The 17005-nt window shown below is 46.5% G+C and overlaps 1 protein-coding gene and 1 pseudogene across 2 annotated transcripts in view; both read left to right on the forward strand.

Annotated features, from left to right (window-relative positions):
- The window catches only part of LOC148143955 (uncharacterized), a 190299-nt gene that overhangs the window by 171902 nt on the left and 1392 nt on the right, over window positions 1–17005 (forward strand). The gene's annotated exons all lie outside the window — the stretch shown is intronic.
- LOC148143958 (uncharacterized) lies at window positions 61–4511 on the forward strand (annotated as a pseudogene). Its single transcript, XR_015751356.1, has 2 exons — window positions 61–139; window positions 2648–4511. The product of XR_015751356.1 is annotated as an uncharacterized LOC148143958 (transcript).

The following is a 17005-nucleotide window of genomic DNA, read 5'->3' on the forward strand; positions in this document are numbered from 1 at the left end:
AGGAATGTGAGGAGGTGTTTCGGGTCCGGGGATCCTCCTTCAGAACAGGACCAGGTTTCAGGAACATCCCGGGGAGGTCGCCAGGCCCGAGCACCAAGACCTGGCTCCTGCCCCCGGGGAGAGGAGACAGTGAGACAGGGTAGGATTGGGACCCGCGGGAGGAGGGAGACTGGTGAGGTTATAAACTCCTAGGGGGAGGCCTCAGGCCGTGAATAAAACCTCCCCAGGCCCACTTCACCACCGAAGGAGCTCTCGTGTTGCCCGGGTAACAGGGCGCCATCTTTGTAAGGATAAGGCGCATGTTGACTTGGGGCGGGGAGCGCGGGCGGCCATCTTGGTGAGGGCACCATCAGCTGTCATTTCCGGGAGAGAAGTGACAGTTGGTGTCATTCAAGTAGAATTTCCTCATTTCACTCTGAGAGACCTGGCCCTGAGCTTTGTCTGTGTGGCCTTAAAACAGGAAAAGGGAGTGGGAGGGAGAGAGAGAGATCTAGAATGACACGAAGGCGGACTGTGAATTTGAGGTGAATGAATCTGATCATTTGTGGCGCTGGAACAGAAACTGGGTACTTCCAAGATCGCAGTGACCAGGAGAGCATTGATGTGTTGAAGTTATTTTCAGTTTGTAGACAGGAGAAAAGAGAACGCCAGGAGTGGAGGAAATACGTGATGAAGATGGATTTGAAATTCAATGCAGGAGGAGGGATAACTTGAGCCAGCACCCAGCCCATATCCCTCCGAACCCTTCCTATTCATATACCCATCCACATGCGTTTTAAATGTTGCAATTGTACTAGCCTCCTCCACTTCCTCCATCAGCTCATTCCATACACTTACCACTCTCTGCATGAAAAAGTCGCCGCTTACATCTCCTTTAAATCTTTCCCCTCTCACCCTAAACCTATGTTCTAGAGTTATCAACTACCCCACCCCAGGGAGAAGACTTTGTCTATTTATTCTATCCGTGCACCTCATCATTTTATAAATCTTTATAAGGTCACCCCTCAGCGTCCGACTCTCCATGGAAAACCGCCTATATGTTTAACTTCTCCCTATAGCTCAAATCCCTCAACCCTAGCATGGAATGTTACCTGTGCTTTGTGATGATAGAAGCAACATATGTGGTTAATTGGTCTGCCATCTCTTTGTTCCACATGAGAACTTTGCCTGTTCTTATTGTTATTGTTTTCTCTAATTTTTTTCCTCTTCACATTCCCCATTTTCCCCTTTTGACCAATCCTTTTGTTGAAACCTGAACTGCTCCCAGTCTTCAGATCTGCTACTTTATTTTTAGCCAATTTGAGAGCCACTCCTTTGGATCTAGTCCTATCCATCATGTCCCTTGTTAGCCGTGGCTGTGTCACCTTCTGTGTTTTATTTTTTCAGACAGGAATGGACAACTGTTGCAGTTCCTCCAGGTGCTCTTTAAATGTTTGTCATTTCTTTCAATAATGTTCCCTCATTTGTTGTGGCAAGTTTGTGCCTCTGCCATTGTAATTTCCGTGCTTTAGATTTAAGTTCCCAGTCACAGAATCACCTCTGTTCCTCTCCATTTTAATGGAAAGTTCACTCACTCAGTTCTTCACTCTTCCGCAAGAGGCCTCTTACAGCTACATTGCCAATTATTCCCTTCTCATGAAGAAATTAATATTTTGGAATTAAATTGCCATTGTTCAGCAGAACCATAGCCACTTTTGGAAGGTTGTGTACAGTTCTGGTCTCCCTCCTATCAGAAGGATGTTGTGAAACTTGAAAGGGTTCAGAAAAGATTTACAAGGATGTTGCCAGGGTTGGAGGGTTTGAGTGATAGGGAAAGGCCAAGCAGACTGAGGCTGTTTCCCCTTGCGCGCTGGAGGCTGAAGTTGATAAAATCATGAGAGGCATGGATGGGGTAAATAGTCAAGGTCTTTTCCTTGAGATGGGATACTCCAGAATGTAAGGGTAATAGGTTCAGGGTGGGCAGGTGGGGTGGGGAAGGGAAGGTTTAAAAGGGAAGTAAGGGGCAACTTTTTCATTCAGAGGGCGGTGTGTGTAAGGAATGAGCTGCCAGAGGAAATGGTGGAGGCTGGTGCAATCACAACATTTAAAAGGTATCTGGATGGGTATATGAACAGGAAGGGGTGAAAGGAAAATGGGCCAAGTGCTGGCAAACAGGCCTAGATTGTTTCTGGATACCTGATCGGCATGTTAACTTTCTCTCTGGTGTCAGTGTTGGTGTTAATACCTTGATGTCTCCTTTTCTCTCCCTTCCTGGGGATGTTAACCATTTCGTGTCTCATTGTTCGTCAAGAAGCTGCATTGCAGGTTCACCCTGAATTGACACAGTATTTGTTTCCCAAAATCGGACCTGTTCAGTCTCAGCAGTATTCCAATGTTGGGAAAGATATTAACTTTCAGGTGGAGTTATCCAAAATTCAGAGAGATGTCAGTTTTGACATTTTTGCTTTTCTGCCCCTGGAAGATTCTGAATCATTCAGGGGAATTAGCACAGAGTGAGAACAGAGGGGGAGAGAAGAGAGAGAGTGGGATGATGCTTTCAATTTTGTGGAGTAACAAAAGAAAAGAACGTTCTGCAGAAAGTAGAGTTGCTTGTTCTGAATTTCTACCCTGCACTGACAGTGATGATTTTTGTAATCTCTTTTTACAGATTATTTGAAGATCTGAATTTGGAAGTTTCAAAATCAACAGATGAAGGGCTTATGCTTGAAACATCGACTCTCCTGCTCCTTGGATGCTGCCTGACCTGCTGCGCTTTTCCAGCGCCGCACTTTTCGACACTGAGTGTCCAGTGTCTGCAGTCCTCACTTTGATGTCAATGTCTGACAGTCACTCAATCCATTGGGAACGCAACAATTTTCGACTGTGATTCTGTGAGAAGGAGCAAAGCTTTTTGGTTCCTGTTTCTGTATGTTTTCAGAATCAGTGGGACTGGATGAGAGACCGTACTGTTGCAGTGCACTGAGTGTGGAGCCAGAAATAGTTATACAGCCTGGAAAGAGGAATTCACGGCAGGGAGGGGCTCTACACATTTTTGTGGGTAGTTTTGGCCATGGAAAAACCTGAGCGATCCCGCTCCGTAGAGAAACCATGTAAGTGTGGTGACTGTGGGAAAAGTTTCCATTTCCCGTCTGCCCTGGAGAATCATCGGCGCACTCACACCGGGGAGAGGCCGTTACCCTGCACAGAGTGCGGTAAGGCCTTCAGCAATTCCTCTGACCTGCTGAAGCACCAACGAGTCCACATGGGGGAGAGGCCCTTCAGCTGCCCCAAATGCAGGAAGGGCTTTACCCAGGCCTCCAGTCTGCTGACCCACCGGCAGGTCCACACCAGGGAGAGGCCGTTCCTTTGCACCAAGTGCAGGAAGGCCTTCAGCAATTCCTCAGCCCTGCTGAGGCATCAGCGGGGCCACACGGGAGAGAGGCCCTTCAGCTGCCCTGAGTGTGGGAAGGTATTTAGCAATTCCTCCGCCATGCTGAGGCACCAGCGGGTCCACACGGGGGAGAGGCCCTTCAGCTGCCCCGAGTGCGGGAAGGCCTTCAGCAATTCCTCCGACAGACTGAAGCACCAGCGGGTCCACACTGGAGAGAAGCCCTTCAGCTGCCCCAAACGCGGGAAGGGCTTTACCCATGCCTCCACCTTGCTGACCCACCGGCGGGTCCACACCGGGGAGAGGCCCTTCACCTGCCCCGAGTGCGGGAAAGCCTTCAGCAATTCATCCGACAGACTGAAGCACCAGCGGGTCCACACTGGGGAGAGACTCTTCAGCTGCCCTGAGTGTGGGAAGGGCTTTGCACACTGGCCTCCACCCTGCTGGCCCACCAGCGGGTCCACAGTGGGGAGTGGCCATTCACCTCTCTGTGTGGGAAGGGATTCACCCGCTCTTCCCACCTGCAGAGGCACCAGCGAGTTCACGTGCCATGGCAGGGGGATTGAAGGAGCAATGGCAGAGTCCCATTATCGACTGGACCCCTGGGTTTGAATCCCGTTGTGGCAGATGGCGGAATTGGAATTCGGTCAGAAGTCTGGAGTTCGGAATCTAACGCTGAAACCATTTTTGGGGGCGGGGGCGTGAGATCCGCCATCTGATTCACTCATGCCCTTTTTTAGGAAAGGAAACTGCCTTTGCAGGAAAGGATTCACTCAGTTGTCCCAGCTGCTTCCTTTTCCCGGGTGGCCTAAATGTGACTCCAGACCTAGAGCAGTGTGGTTGACTCCCCCATCTGCAGAAATGAACAGGGAGAAACTCACTTGGATACAGGGTCTGGGTTGAAATTGCTGAGTGAGGCAATACTTCCTCCGGGTTAAGGCTGTACCAAGGATCCAATTACAAAGGGATAACTTGGTGCTGACTAATAGTAAAGAAAGTGGGGGGTGGGGAGACTGTGTACTCTTTGACCTTGAGCTGTTTTTAAAAAAATAAGCTACTTTTTCTACACCTTTTTGCTGGGGGAATCTGAAGCTGTAACAAAGTTGGGTCTTGATAAAGATTACCTGAACTTACTGCTGGGCTCAGACTCTCATTGAAAGCTTTGAGCTCCAGATGGTTTTTTGTTTTAAAGCTGCTCCTCTCTTCCAGCCTCCTGCACTAAGTTTCTAATGTCGTGTATCAGATGGAGCAGTGAATGAGTAGCTAGTATCATTAGAAATTGTAAATTTTTAAGGAGTACAGGTATTGCATCGTTTCATTAACATTGTAAAGTTTACTGGCAGCACCGGGAGGGGTGGGCTGCCTTCATGAGAAATGATGTGGAGGAGCCAGAGATGGACTGGGTTGGATCAAGTTAAAAAATCACACATCAGGTTATAGTGGTTTATTTGGAACCACTAGCTTTCAGAGCGCTGCTCCTTCATCAGGAAGCTGTGGAGCAGAATCATAAGACAGAATTTATAGCAAAAGATCACAGTATCGTGCAACTGATCGAATATATTGAACAAACCTAGATTGTTGTGAAGTCTTTTGTCTTTTAGAATAGGTTGCAAGTTTTAGTTCATTAATGTGTAAATCTCAGAAAGTCTTTGAAGTCAGATTCTCGAGATGACTTAAGGTTTTATATAAATAGGTTTCATCTCAGTTCAGACAATAATGAAAAGTGTGAGGTTTGAGTCTGCCTGTATCCCAATCTTGAATCAGACTGGTTCTATTTCCAAAGTAGGAATTTATAAATATTACATGTATCAACTGCCTGCAGATTGTGTGCTTTTTGATCAAAATTGAATATATCTGCAAATGCAAATTCACCCCATAGACCTGTGTGTGCATGAGAGAGTGTGTGTGCATGAGAGCGCGTGTGTCTGTTTGCGTGTGTGCATGCTTGAAGCGTGAGTGTGATGGAGGAGAAGCCTGTGAGAGGGTGTGAGTGTCTCAGAGAGAGCATGTGTATGAGAGAGGTATGGATAAAAGCGAGGGGTTGCATTTTGCTAAAACAAGGAAGGGCAGGATTTGTATAGTTAATGATAGGGCCATTGGTTGCGTTGTAGAACAGAGACATGGTGGGTTTCAGGTACATTGTTCTATGAAAGTTGCATCATTGGTAGACAGGGTGGTTAAGAGGCGTTCAGTACAATTGCCTTCATTGTTCACAGCGTTTTGTATAGGAGTTGGAACATCATGTTGGTATGACCACTTTCAGAGTACTGAGTACAGTTCTGGTCGCCCTGTCATAGCATGTCGGAGAAATTTGCCCAATAAGTTAGAGATCACAAAGCGCGGTTCAAAGTGAAATTGACAAACACTTTATTACAAGCAATGTCACTGAAAGAGAAACTGACTAGACTGACACAGAACTGACAGTCTGTACAGGTAGATCAGAATTTCTCTTCTAAGAGCTGAGGATAAGACCAGTTTTTATAATAATGCTGTACAATAAGGCTGATTAAGAAATGGGGAATATACAATGTTTCTGGAAATGGAGTAATCTAGTTACAAGGATGCTAATTGGAAAACAGTTATCGGATGAATGTCCTGTTCCTTCACACAGTGTAACATCCTGACTATCGATGGTTCCATTCCTCTTCACAGGTAGGTGTTAACTTCTCCTCTGAAGTGGTGAGGTGCTTCCATTTCTTGTTCTGGAAGCAAGTCCTTGCTGGTGCCTCTCTGTCTGACCTGCTCTTTGTGTGGCTTTGATATTGTTGGGTTGTGAAACTGTCCTTGGGGCTTTGAGATACCTGGTACTCTGTCATTGTTAGTGAGGTTGAAGTGTATTCTTTTGTCCGTGTGTGCTGTCTGGTTTGGCTTGCGAGCCTGCATGGGCATTCTGGGTGTTTTAGGTACAGTTTGGCCAATTTTGCTTTTGTGGGCCTATTGTGGGTTGGCAGAGTGGCAGATCTTTTTCCACAACTCCCCCCCCCCCCCCCCCCCCCCCCCCCCCACCGTTTTTGTGTTCTGCTTAGGGGAGGGACGAGAAGGGGCAATGTAGCCGGAGCCAGGGGGGTTGTTGGGTGGGGATCTCAGTATCAGACAGGTAGCTCTCAGTATCCAAGTCTGGTCCAGGGGAGGCTATTTTAGGGACAGGGATGTTCTCCCAGTGGATCTGTGCTAGCTGAGTTGTGAGGGGGACAGAGGGTAACAGAATTGTACATAGGCATGAACAGCACAGTCGGATAGCCATGGCTAGCGCTCTAAGCCTGGCAATGATAGCGATGAGGGCTATCAGTCCCTGCAGTCAGGCTGTGCGCGTGCCCTCTTTCACAGCGAGTAGGTAGTCCAGGGCCATCCTGTTCTGCAGACTCACAGTACAGATGGCAACAGCCTCCACATTCAGCTGGGCGAATGGGTCTGCTGTGAAGTTTGCCACCTCCTGTACTGTGACAGCGAGTTTGTGGGCTTCTATCTGTAACTGTAAGGTTGCAGAGTGGGGTGACATCAGGTAGAGAGCTGCTTCAATGGCAGCGAGGGCTCATCTGCTCCCTGGCATGGGCTTTGGAAAGGGAGGGGACTGGGAGTGATAAATTAATGGTACTGCATTCCCAACATTGTAGGCTCCCAGTTCAGGACAACAGCAGCCAGGGGTAGGCTTTGTGGCCACTGATAAAATAGGTGCCATTGTCGGTCTGGAGATGGAGTGTCTGGGTTCCTGTCCAGCTGGTGAGGAAGGTGGTATTCTGGGTGATCCTGTTGAGGACCTATCAGTTTAAAATGCTGCCTTCTGCAGTGGATCGGCGTGCTGCGGGAGTTAGGAGCAGGGAGTCAGTGCACCGGCTCCAGTCAACCTCCCATCCAGATGGCTGTGTGTGTTTCAAACAGATGGATCCTGCAGGTGGCCAGTGTGTGTTAGTGTCAGCAATAGTCAGGGCTGGGGGCTCATGGGAGAGGTTGTAGGCCGGGTAAAAGCACCCTTTATATTTTTCCAGGTGGTAACCCGCAGACCTCCAGCGGGCTGGGCTGTTGTCCCCATATTTGGTCATTGCTGGTGGTATTTTGAGTGTGGTAACTTCAGGGGACCTGTCTGGTTCCAGGCACCATTCCGCCATGTCAGAGATATTTAAGGGGATTGAGGCTAAGGAAATACCCTCCGTGAGAGTGGACAGGGACCTAGTGCAGACCCAGCAGCGGGTCTGATTAAATCGCTGGGCATACCCATGGGCCATTTTGAGGAAGGTGTTGGCCTGCAAATCACAGTGGGTTATGAAATGTGCTGCCCCTTGGCACTGTTTACCAGCAAGCCACAGTGTGATGGTCAGACAGATCAGATGGTGATGGCTGCCGCGAGCAGCTAGATTCATCCTCGGTGTTCGGAGTGGTGCCTTCCTCTGTGTGGTCCCTGTTCAGAGGTTGTGGAGCCCTCTTGCAGCGGGTGGTATGTGTCCATTCGGGCCATCCTTCCGGTTTCACAGCAGTCCGGGTTGTCATCAGGATCCGGTACGGACCTTTCCACCGAGGGGAGAGAGAATCTTTTCCTAGTGATTTTATCATGACATAGTCCCCAGGTCAGAACAGATGAAAGTGTAATGATTGGGGTGTGGGCAATGCAGCCCTGACCTGGTTGTGTGAGCACTAATGCTCCTGCTAAGGGCCTGGACATACTCTAGTGGGGCCTCTTGTGTCAGAAGCAGGGCTGTGTCTGTGGTGAGTGTCAGGGATCTGGTGGCAGTGGGCATAGGCTGCCCCATTAGTACTTGAAAAGGGGTGAGCACAGCTGTTCAGTTTGGCTGCGCATGTGTAGCATAGAGGGCAAGTGGCAAGGTGTCTGACCAGGTCAGTCCTGTTTTCTGGGTGGTTTTATTCAGTGTGGTCTTCAGGATGCCATTCATCCGCTCGACCATGCCTGACGACTGGGGTTGGTTGGGGATGGGGTGTCGCCGTGGTATCCCTAGTGCCTCGCTAATGCTGGTCACAAGCCAAGCCGTGAGTGAGTCCCCCTCTCCGTCTCTATGCTGCTGGGAACTCCAAATCTGGGGATGACATCCTTTAGGAGGCATTTTACTACCATACATGCATCATCCTTTCTTGTGGGAAATGCTTCCACCCATTTCGAGAACATGTCGTTGATGACCAGGATGTACTTGTAACCCAGTTTTTGGGGCATGTGTGTGAAGTCAATCTGTAAGAGGCTGAAAGGCCCCTCAGGAACTGGCAGGTACTTGACAACTGGCTTCCCTGCATTGTTCTGCAGGCAGATGAGGCACTGTGACAGCAGGACTGGGGCAGCGGCAGTAAATCCTGGTGCATACCAGGACTGCGTTACAGTGTGTATCATGCCCCTCTTGCCTGTATGGCCAATGCTGTGGGCTGCTAGGGCCAGTGTGTGTAGGTGGGCACTTGGGCAAATGATGTGGCCATCAGGGTGTATTAGCAGGTTGAGGGAAGGAGATTGTGTGGCCCCAATGCAGGCCCAACTGTCCTTTTCCTGCAGTTTCTTGAGTAGCTTGCACAGCCTCCATGGGGTCAGTGAATACTGGGACCTTCGCTATTCTGGGAGCCTGCAGGATGTAGATGGTGGGGTGCAGTGCGACTTCCAGGCTGCTGTGTCAGCTGAGGCATTCCTGAGGGCGACCGGGTCAGTGGCTGAGGTATGGGCGCGGCATTTGATAATTGCTAGGACTGAGGGTAACAGGGCTGCTTCCAGGAGATTAGAAATCAGCATAGCATGTTATAGTGGCCTCCCTGCTGACGTGATGAAGCCTCTCTGTTTCCAGAATGTGGCAAAATTGTGGATGACTCCAAAGGCATATCTGGAGTCAGGATAAATGTTTGCTGTGTGTCCTTTAGCAATGACACAAGCCCTAGTAAGTACAAACAGCTCTGCAGCTTGTGCAGATGTGCCATTTGGCAGCGCAGCTGACTCTAGAACTGTGAAAGAAGTGCAGAGGGCATATCCTGCCAGTGTGCAGTGGTCTGAGGGCCTGAAGGATGAGCCATCTGTATCGAGTATGTGGTCAGAGTTGTCTAGAGGTGTTTCAGAGAGGTCAGGGCATGGGACAACGACCTGCTGGACAAGGTCTAAACAGTCGTGGTCATCTGTAATGGTGGTCAGAGTGAGTGGGAGCAGGGTGGTGGGGTTCAGGGCAGGGGCACGTTGTCGGGACAGGATGGCTTTGGATAGTAAAGCAACCTCAGAGCCAATTCTCTGAGTGGCAGTGAAATGTTGTTGCTGGAAATGGAGTAATCTAGTTACAATGATGCTAATCGAAAAACAGTTACCAGAGGAATGTCCTAATTCTCTACACAAAGCAACATTCTGACAGTATCGATGGATCAGGAGCTTCCATTACTCTTCGCAGATAGGTGCTAATGTCTCCTCTGAAGCGGTGAGGTGCTTCCATTGTCCTGTCCTGGGAGCAATGCTCTTGCTGGTGCCTCTCTGTCTGATTTGTCCTTTGTGTGGCTTTGGTATTGCTGGGTTGTGAAACTGCCCTCAGGGCTTTGGATAGCTGTGGTACTCTGTCATTGTTAGTGTACAGGTATTCCCTTGTCTGCAAGTGCTGTCTAGTTTCACTTGTCAGCCTGCTTGGTCCCTGCTAAGACATTCTGGGTGTTTTGTGGTCAATTTTGGTCAATTTTGCTTTTGTGAGCCTATTGTGGATTGCCAGGGTGGCAGATCTTTTCCCACATACAATTATCAGGAATACTTGAAGGATTCAAGTAAATCCTAGAGAGATGTTGCATCCCTTCGACTATTCCCAGAAAGTGAATGAACTATCAAGACTCTTGTAAAGATTTGTGGGAACTCTTGCAGGGATGTAAAGAAAACTAGATTTACAATTTAAGGCCATACATCCCATTCTGCTAAGTTACTCCAGTTAATTGGTAATTTTTATTTGTTTAAAAATGTGAAAACTTAATGAAGAGTTCTTCCAGTTAATCATTGGGTATTCAAATTTCTCTTCAGAATTAAAGATCATAACAAAACTGGGTGTCATTGTGGGATGTTGAATCTGTAGTATGTGCTTGGTAAAATTTGGATGAACAATATTTCAAAGTGAATTTTATCATGTTAAGTACTAAGACGTTCTGGAGAGGAAAGATTTGCCCTTGTGTGTTTTGCAACACTTAATCAAGGTCAGTTCAATAGAATACGCAGACAAGTTGATGCTAGAGTTGAGAGCTGTGGCAAAATATCAGAAATAATGCAGGCAGTAGCACGGCAATTAGGGTTAGAAAGTTAGCTAAAAAAATTATAAAAACAGGTTGGAAAGTTTTGTCAGCTTTTCTTAAAAAAAGTTAACAAAATAAGTGTTGGTTCTGCAGAAAATGAGTCTGGGGATTCAGTAACGGAGGATAAAGAGATGGCAGATGAATTGAAAAGAGTTTGAATCTGACTTCACTGGAGAGGAGCTGAAAATGTGTTGCTGGAAAAGCGCAGCACGTCAGGCAGCATCCAAGGAATAGGAGAATCGAACTTTCGGGCATAAGCCCTTCTTCAGGAATGAGGCCTCTGCATCTGCAGTCCTCACTTTCTCTTCACTAGAGAGGATACAAGTAACACCCTGGAACTAGCTGTAAATCAGGAATTGAAAGGGAGGGAGGAACTGAAGAAAATTACAATCACTAAGGAACTAGAACTGAGTAAACTGTTGGAACTACGAGCTGATAAGTCCCGGGTATTTGAAGGAATTCATCCTGGACTCTTAAAGAGAAATTAGCGAGTGAAATAAAACCATAAGACATTGGAGTGGAAGTAAGGCCATTCGGCCCATCGAGTCCACTCTGCCATTCAATCATGGCTGATGGGCATTTCAACTCTACTTACCCGCATTCTCCCCGTAATAGTTAATGTATTGGTTTTAATTTTCCAAACCTCATTAGTTTCAGGGATGGTTTCTTTAGATTGGAAAAATCCTTTCTTCAAAAAGGGAGACCGAGAACAGGAAACTGCAGACCATTTAACTTAACATATGTAATGGGGAAAATGTTCAAAGCTATTATCAAAGATATTATGACAGGGCACTTGTATAAGTTCAAGGTAATCAGGCAGCGTGAATGTGTTTTTGTCAATGGGAAATAATGTTGTAATAATTTTTTGAAGAACGGCCTCTCCGTACTGCGACTGAGCTGATGAATCTCCAGTGCCCACAGGGAATGGAATCCCTTCCCTCAGTCCCCACATTTCCACAACTTCTCCGCAGTTCTGGTGACTTTTTGGCTCTGTGTTTCCGATGAACAATTGAAAGTGTGATCACACTCAGGAAACGTGTACAGTCACTCCCTCCTGCGAATAGTGTAATGTTTCTTCAGTCTGTGTAACTGGTTAAAGCGCTGCCCACAGTCAGCTCACGGGGAGACTCTCTCAACAAGGGTAAAAGACGTACAAAGGTTGAGCAGCGAGACAAAATGCAAAAGCAATAAAATGTCGAACCACGGGGAAAACATATTGTGGCTCGACCCCTTTTTTTTCCTATTGGCATTTGAACACTTAAAATCTGTCAGGAACACCAGCATCCCGATAGAGCATACAGCGCATGTTTGCCGGTGTCAGCAAGCCATGCGCATGCTCGCCGGGTGTCAGCAAAAACACTGGGTCTGATCATCGCAGTCCGCACAAAAAGGCGCGCGATCTTCTTTTGATTGACCAATAGGAAGTACAGGAGGACCGGAAAGAGTCTAGTCCTCCTGCCAATCAGAGCCACCCCATTGTCTGAATGCGGAAGTTGGACCCTGAGTTTCTGAAGCTGCTGCTACTGCTCCTGTTTCTCTGAATGAAGATTGAGCTTCACCCCAGACTGCAATCTCCTTCCTCTGTCCAACATCTGTGAGTACGGCACTCTCTTCTCTCACCAACTTTTCCATTTCTTTTTTTTTCATTCAGGGCTTCAGTTGTTGACTTGCAGCAACTGAAAGGAAAGGCAGTGAATTGGGGTGGACAGACTCTAGAAACGTTGCTCCACGTCTGTGTCGCAATTGGCAAAATAGATATGCAGGAGGCTGGAAGAAGAAGCCAGGTCGCATCAGGAGGTGGAGAAGTCGATGTTTCAGGTGTAACCCTTCTTCAGGATTGGGGATAGGTGCAGATAAAGAGTGTCCTTGGGGCAGGGTGGTGAATTGGGGATAGGTGAAAGGTCTGACCTGGTTGGTGAATGGGAGGAATAAATCTGGTTCATGAGTGATGAGGGGGAGGAACTGAGAAGGGAGTCGTTTGGGGGGGGGGAGAATGGGAAGTGAGGTTATTTGAGACTGGAGAACTCTATATTGAGTCCTCTAGGCTATAGGCTGCCCAGGCGGAAGATGAGGTGTTGTTCCTCCAATTTGCTGTTTGGTTCATTGTGGTAATGGAGAAGGCCTAAGATAATCTTTTCAGAAAGGGAGGGGGAAGGGGAATTAAAGTGGGTAGTGACTGGGAGGTCCAGTCAACCTCTGTGGACCTGCCTGCGATGCTCAGCAAACCGTTCCCAAGTTTATGCTCAGTCTCTCCAATGTAGAGAAGACCACAATTGGAAAACATGAGAAAAAGAGTACAACAATGTGAAGTTGTGAAAAAGAGCAGAAAGGAAGTGTATTATTTAAATGGTGATATATTGAGATGTGGAGAACGTGAGATCTGCAGATATTGGTGATTAGAGTCAGTAAGTGTGGCACTGGAAAAGCACAGCAGGTCAGACAGCATCTGAGGGGCAGGACAGTCGATGTTTCAGGCACAAGGGAATAGGGAATGATATGTGGATATAGAAAGGGGGTTCAGTGTCTTTCTACACCAGTCACTGCCAGTTGTCAGACAGGTGCAGCAAGCAATCAGCAAAGCAAGTGGTATATTAACAAGAGGAATTGTGTTCAGAATTGTGGATGTCTTCCTGCAGTTAGGGGTCATTGAATATATTCAAGGCTGAGTTCATCTGAGTTTTGAGCAACAATAAAGTGGATGTTTATGGGAGAAAGCAAGAAAATGTTTTTAAGACAAGTACAGAACAGTTACAGAGTCATACAGCAAAAAAACAGACCATTCAGTCCAACTAGACCACGTTGAATATATTCACAAACTAATCTAGTCCCACCTACCTGTGTTTGGCCCATATCCCTCCGAACCTTTCCTATTCATGTAATTAACCAAATGTCTTTTGAAAGTAACATCACTTCCTCTGGACATTCATTCCACACGTGAACTACTGTATTTAAAAAAAAAAGCTGCCTCAAGTCTTTTCAAAACCTTTCTCCTCTCTCCTTTCAAAATTTGCTGCCTAATCCTGAAACCCCCACCTGAGGGAAATGACACTTGCCATTCACCTCATGTATACTTCTCATGATTTTATAAACCTCTATAAGGTCACTTCTCAACCTCCTGTGCTCCAGTGAAGAAAGTCCCAGCCTATCCACCAAGATGTCGGAAGATTCATATCCAGTTATGGTCTGTTCAATGCTGGTTCAGGCTCCAAAGACCAAATGACCAACTCCTGCTCCCAATTCTCACGCTCTGTGTCCAAAGTTAAAAATCAAAAACACAGGATTATGGTCCAACAGGTTTATTTGGAAGCACTAGCTTTCAGATTGCTGCTCCTTCATCGGGTGGTTGTGAAGAATACCATTGTAAGACACTGAATTTATAGCAAAAGTTTACAGTGGGATGTAACTGAAATTATATATTGAAAAAGACCTTGATTATTGTTAAGTCTCTCCTCTTTTAGAATAACCATGTTGGTTTTAGTTCTTTCATATGTAAATAGCAAAACCTTTTTTAAAAGTTACATTCCCAATTGGTGTCATGTTGTCCCAGATAACGTATTGAAGGTGTGAGTTTCCCTGTGTGAGGCTGTCTGTACCACAACGGTTAGACTGATTCTAATCTTAAAAAAGGGATTAACAGAATCGTACTTGGATTCATGCAGTTTGTGTCCAGGACAGCAAGAGACCGTCAGATATAGGAACAGCAATTAGGCCATTCAGCCCATTGGGTTTGCTCATATCATTCAATCGTGGCTGTTAAGTTTCTTATCCACATTCTCCTGCTTTTTCCCCGTAACCCTCGATCCCCTTGATACTCAAGAACCTATCTATCTCAATCTTAAATATCCTCAGTGACCTGGCCTCCACAGCCTTCTGTGGCAGTTAATTCCATAGATTCATTACTCTCTGGCTGAAGACGTTTCTCCTTACCTCCAATGTAAAGGGTCTTCCCTTTACTCTAAGACTGTGCCTCGAGCCCGAGTCTCTCCTCCCAATGGAAAGATCTTCCCAACGTCCACTCTGTCCAGGCCGTTCAGTATTCTGAATGTTTCAATTAGATCACCCCTGAGTGTGGGCCTGTTAAACAGCATGAACCAGACCCTTCAGGATGAGATACAGCAGGGATTAGGTTCTACAAAGTGAGAAGGGAGGGAGAGTGTGTGGGATGGAGATTTTCAGCTTCGAGAGAATGAGAGGAAGCAGAATTCACTATAAATTAGAATTGATCAGATGGTCCAATGGGCCAAGGAGTGGCAGATGGAGTTTAATTTAGAGAAATGAGGTTTTGCATTTTGGTCAAGCAATCCAGGCAGGACTGGCACAGTGAAGGGGAGTGTTGTAGAACAAAGAGACCTTGGAGTGCAGGGTCATAGCTCCTTGAAAGTGGAGTTGCAGGTAGACAGGATAGTGAAGAATGTGTTTGGTATGCTTTCCTTTATTGGTTAGAGCATTGTGTATAGGCATTGGGAGATCATGTTGTGGCTGTACATTGGTAAGGTGACTTTTGGAATAGTGCGTCCAGTTCTGGTCTCCCTGCTTTCGGAAAGAACTTGTGAAACTTTTAGAGGGGTCGGAAAAGATTTGCGAGGATGTTGCTAGACTTTGAGGGTTTGAACTACCCTGGAGCATCGGAGGCTGAGGGGCAGCCATATAGAGGTTTATAATGAGCATGGATAGGGTGAATATCCAAGGTCTTTTCCCCAAGGTAGGAGAGTCCAAAACTAGAGGGCATATGTTTGAGGTGAGAGGGGAATGATTTAAAAGGGCCCTGAGGGGCAACTTTTTCACGCAGAGGGTTGTGGATGTATGGAACGAGCTGCCAGAGGAAGTGGTGAGGCTGGTACAATTATCTTTAAAATGCATCTGGCTGGGTACATGAATAGGAATGGTTTAGAACCATAAGAGCCACATGCTGGCAAATGGGACTAGATTAATTTTGGATATCTGTTTGGCACAGACGAGTTTGACCAAAGGGTCTGTTTCCATGCTGTATGACTAATTGTCTTCGGTGAAAGCAGGAGTGTGGTTGTGAAGACTGGACTTCAGAGCAACTTTCAAAGATTTTTTGCCCTTACTGTGAGCAGAAGAAGTTACAATGAAATATTTGATTTGTGAGAGAGCAACTGAGTGAGCATGGATATTTGGGATTTTGATGGAAAGTGGGAATTCATTGCACTGTGGGGATCAAGCCCTCCCTATCCAGTCATTTCAGTTGGTGGATGAGACTCGGCAGTTCATGCAGGCAGTCAATCCAGATAATATTTTATAAATTCCTGCTTTGGAAATAGAACCAGTCTGACTCAAGACTGAGATACAGGCAAACTCTGACCTCATACCTTTAATGCATTGTCTGAGCTGAGATGCCACCTTTTGTTGTAAAGCCTTATATTATCTTGCGAGGGTGCCTTACAGGAAGTTCTGGGATTTACATATTAATGATACCTGCAATCCATTCTAAAAGATGAAAGTCTTAACAATCCAGATTTGTTCGATATATCATTTCAGTGGCAGGCCACAAATGTCTTTCCATAAATTCTGTGCCTTATGGTCTTATTCTCCACAACCACCTGATGAAGGAGCAGTGCTCCGAACGCTGGTCCTTCCAAATAAACCTGTTGGACTATAACCCGGGTTTGTGTGATTTTTAACTTTGCCCAGGTTAGGGTGGATTATGCTAAATTATGCATAGTGCCCAGGGATGTGCAGGTGAGGGTGGATTGGCCGTGTTAAAGTACCCATCGTGCCCAAGGAGGTGCAGGTTTGTGTGGGTTAGCCATGCTAACTTACACGTCGTGTCCAGGGATGTGCAAGGTAGGGTGGATTGGCCAAGGGATAAGGGCCAAGTGCTGGCAAATGGGACTAAATTGATTTACAATATCTGGTCAGCATAGTCGAATTGGACCAAAAGGTCTGTGACTGTGCAGTATATCTTAATGACTCTGGCTTTCTACTAACGTTTGCCACATCTCTTCTGTTCAGTTTCTCTCTGGTGTCTGTGTTAATACCTTGATGTGTCTGGTTATTCCTCAAGCTGCATTCCCGATTCATCCTGAATTGACACATTTTGTTTTGCTTCCCAAAATCAGACCTCCTCACTCTCAGTAGTATCCCAATGTTGTGAAAGATGTTAACTTTCAGGTGGAGTTATCCAATATGTAAGTCTTGACGTTTTTGTTGTTCTGATCCTGAATCAGCACCTTCAGGAGAATAACTTGGAGCGGAGTGAGAACAGAGGAGGGGAGAGAGAGAGAGAGAGAGAGAGAGAGAGAGAGAAGGATGTTGCTTTCAATTTTGTGGAATAACAAAAGAAAAGAATGCTCCATAGCTTGTTCTGAATTTCTACCCTGCATTGACAGTGATGACTTTTGTAATCTGTTTTTCCAGAGTATTTGAAGATCCGAAGACAGAAGT

Source organism: Chiloscyllium plagiosum, unplaced genomic scaffold, assembly GCF_037043375.1.
Source record: "Chiloscyllium plagiosum isolate Xiang-an unplaced genomic scaffold, Cpla_swu_hap1 HiC_scaffold_27, whole genome shotgun sequence".
Lineage (NCBI taxonomy): Eukaryota > Metazoa > Chordata > Chondrichthyes > Orectolobiformes > Hemiscylliidae > Chiloscyllium > Chiloscyllium plagiosum.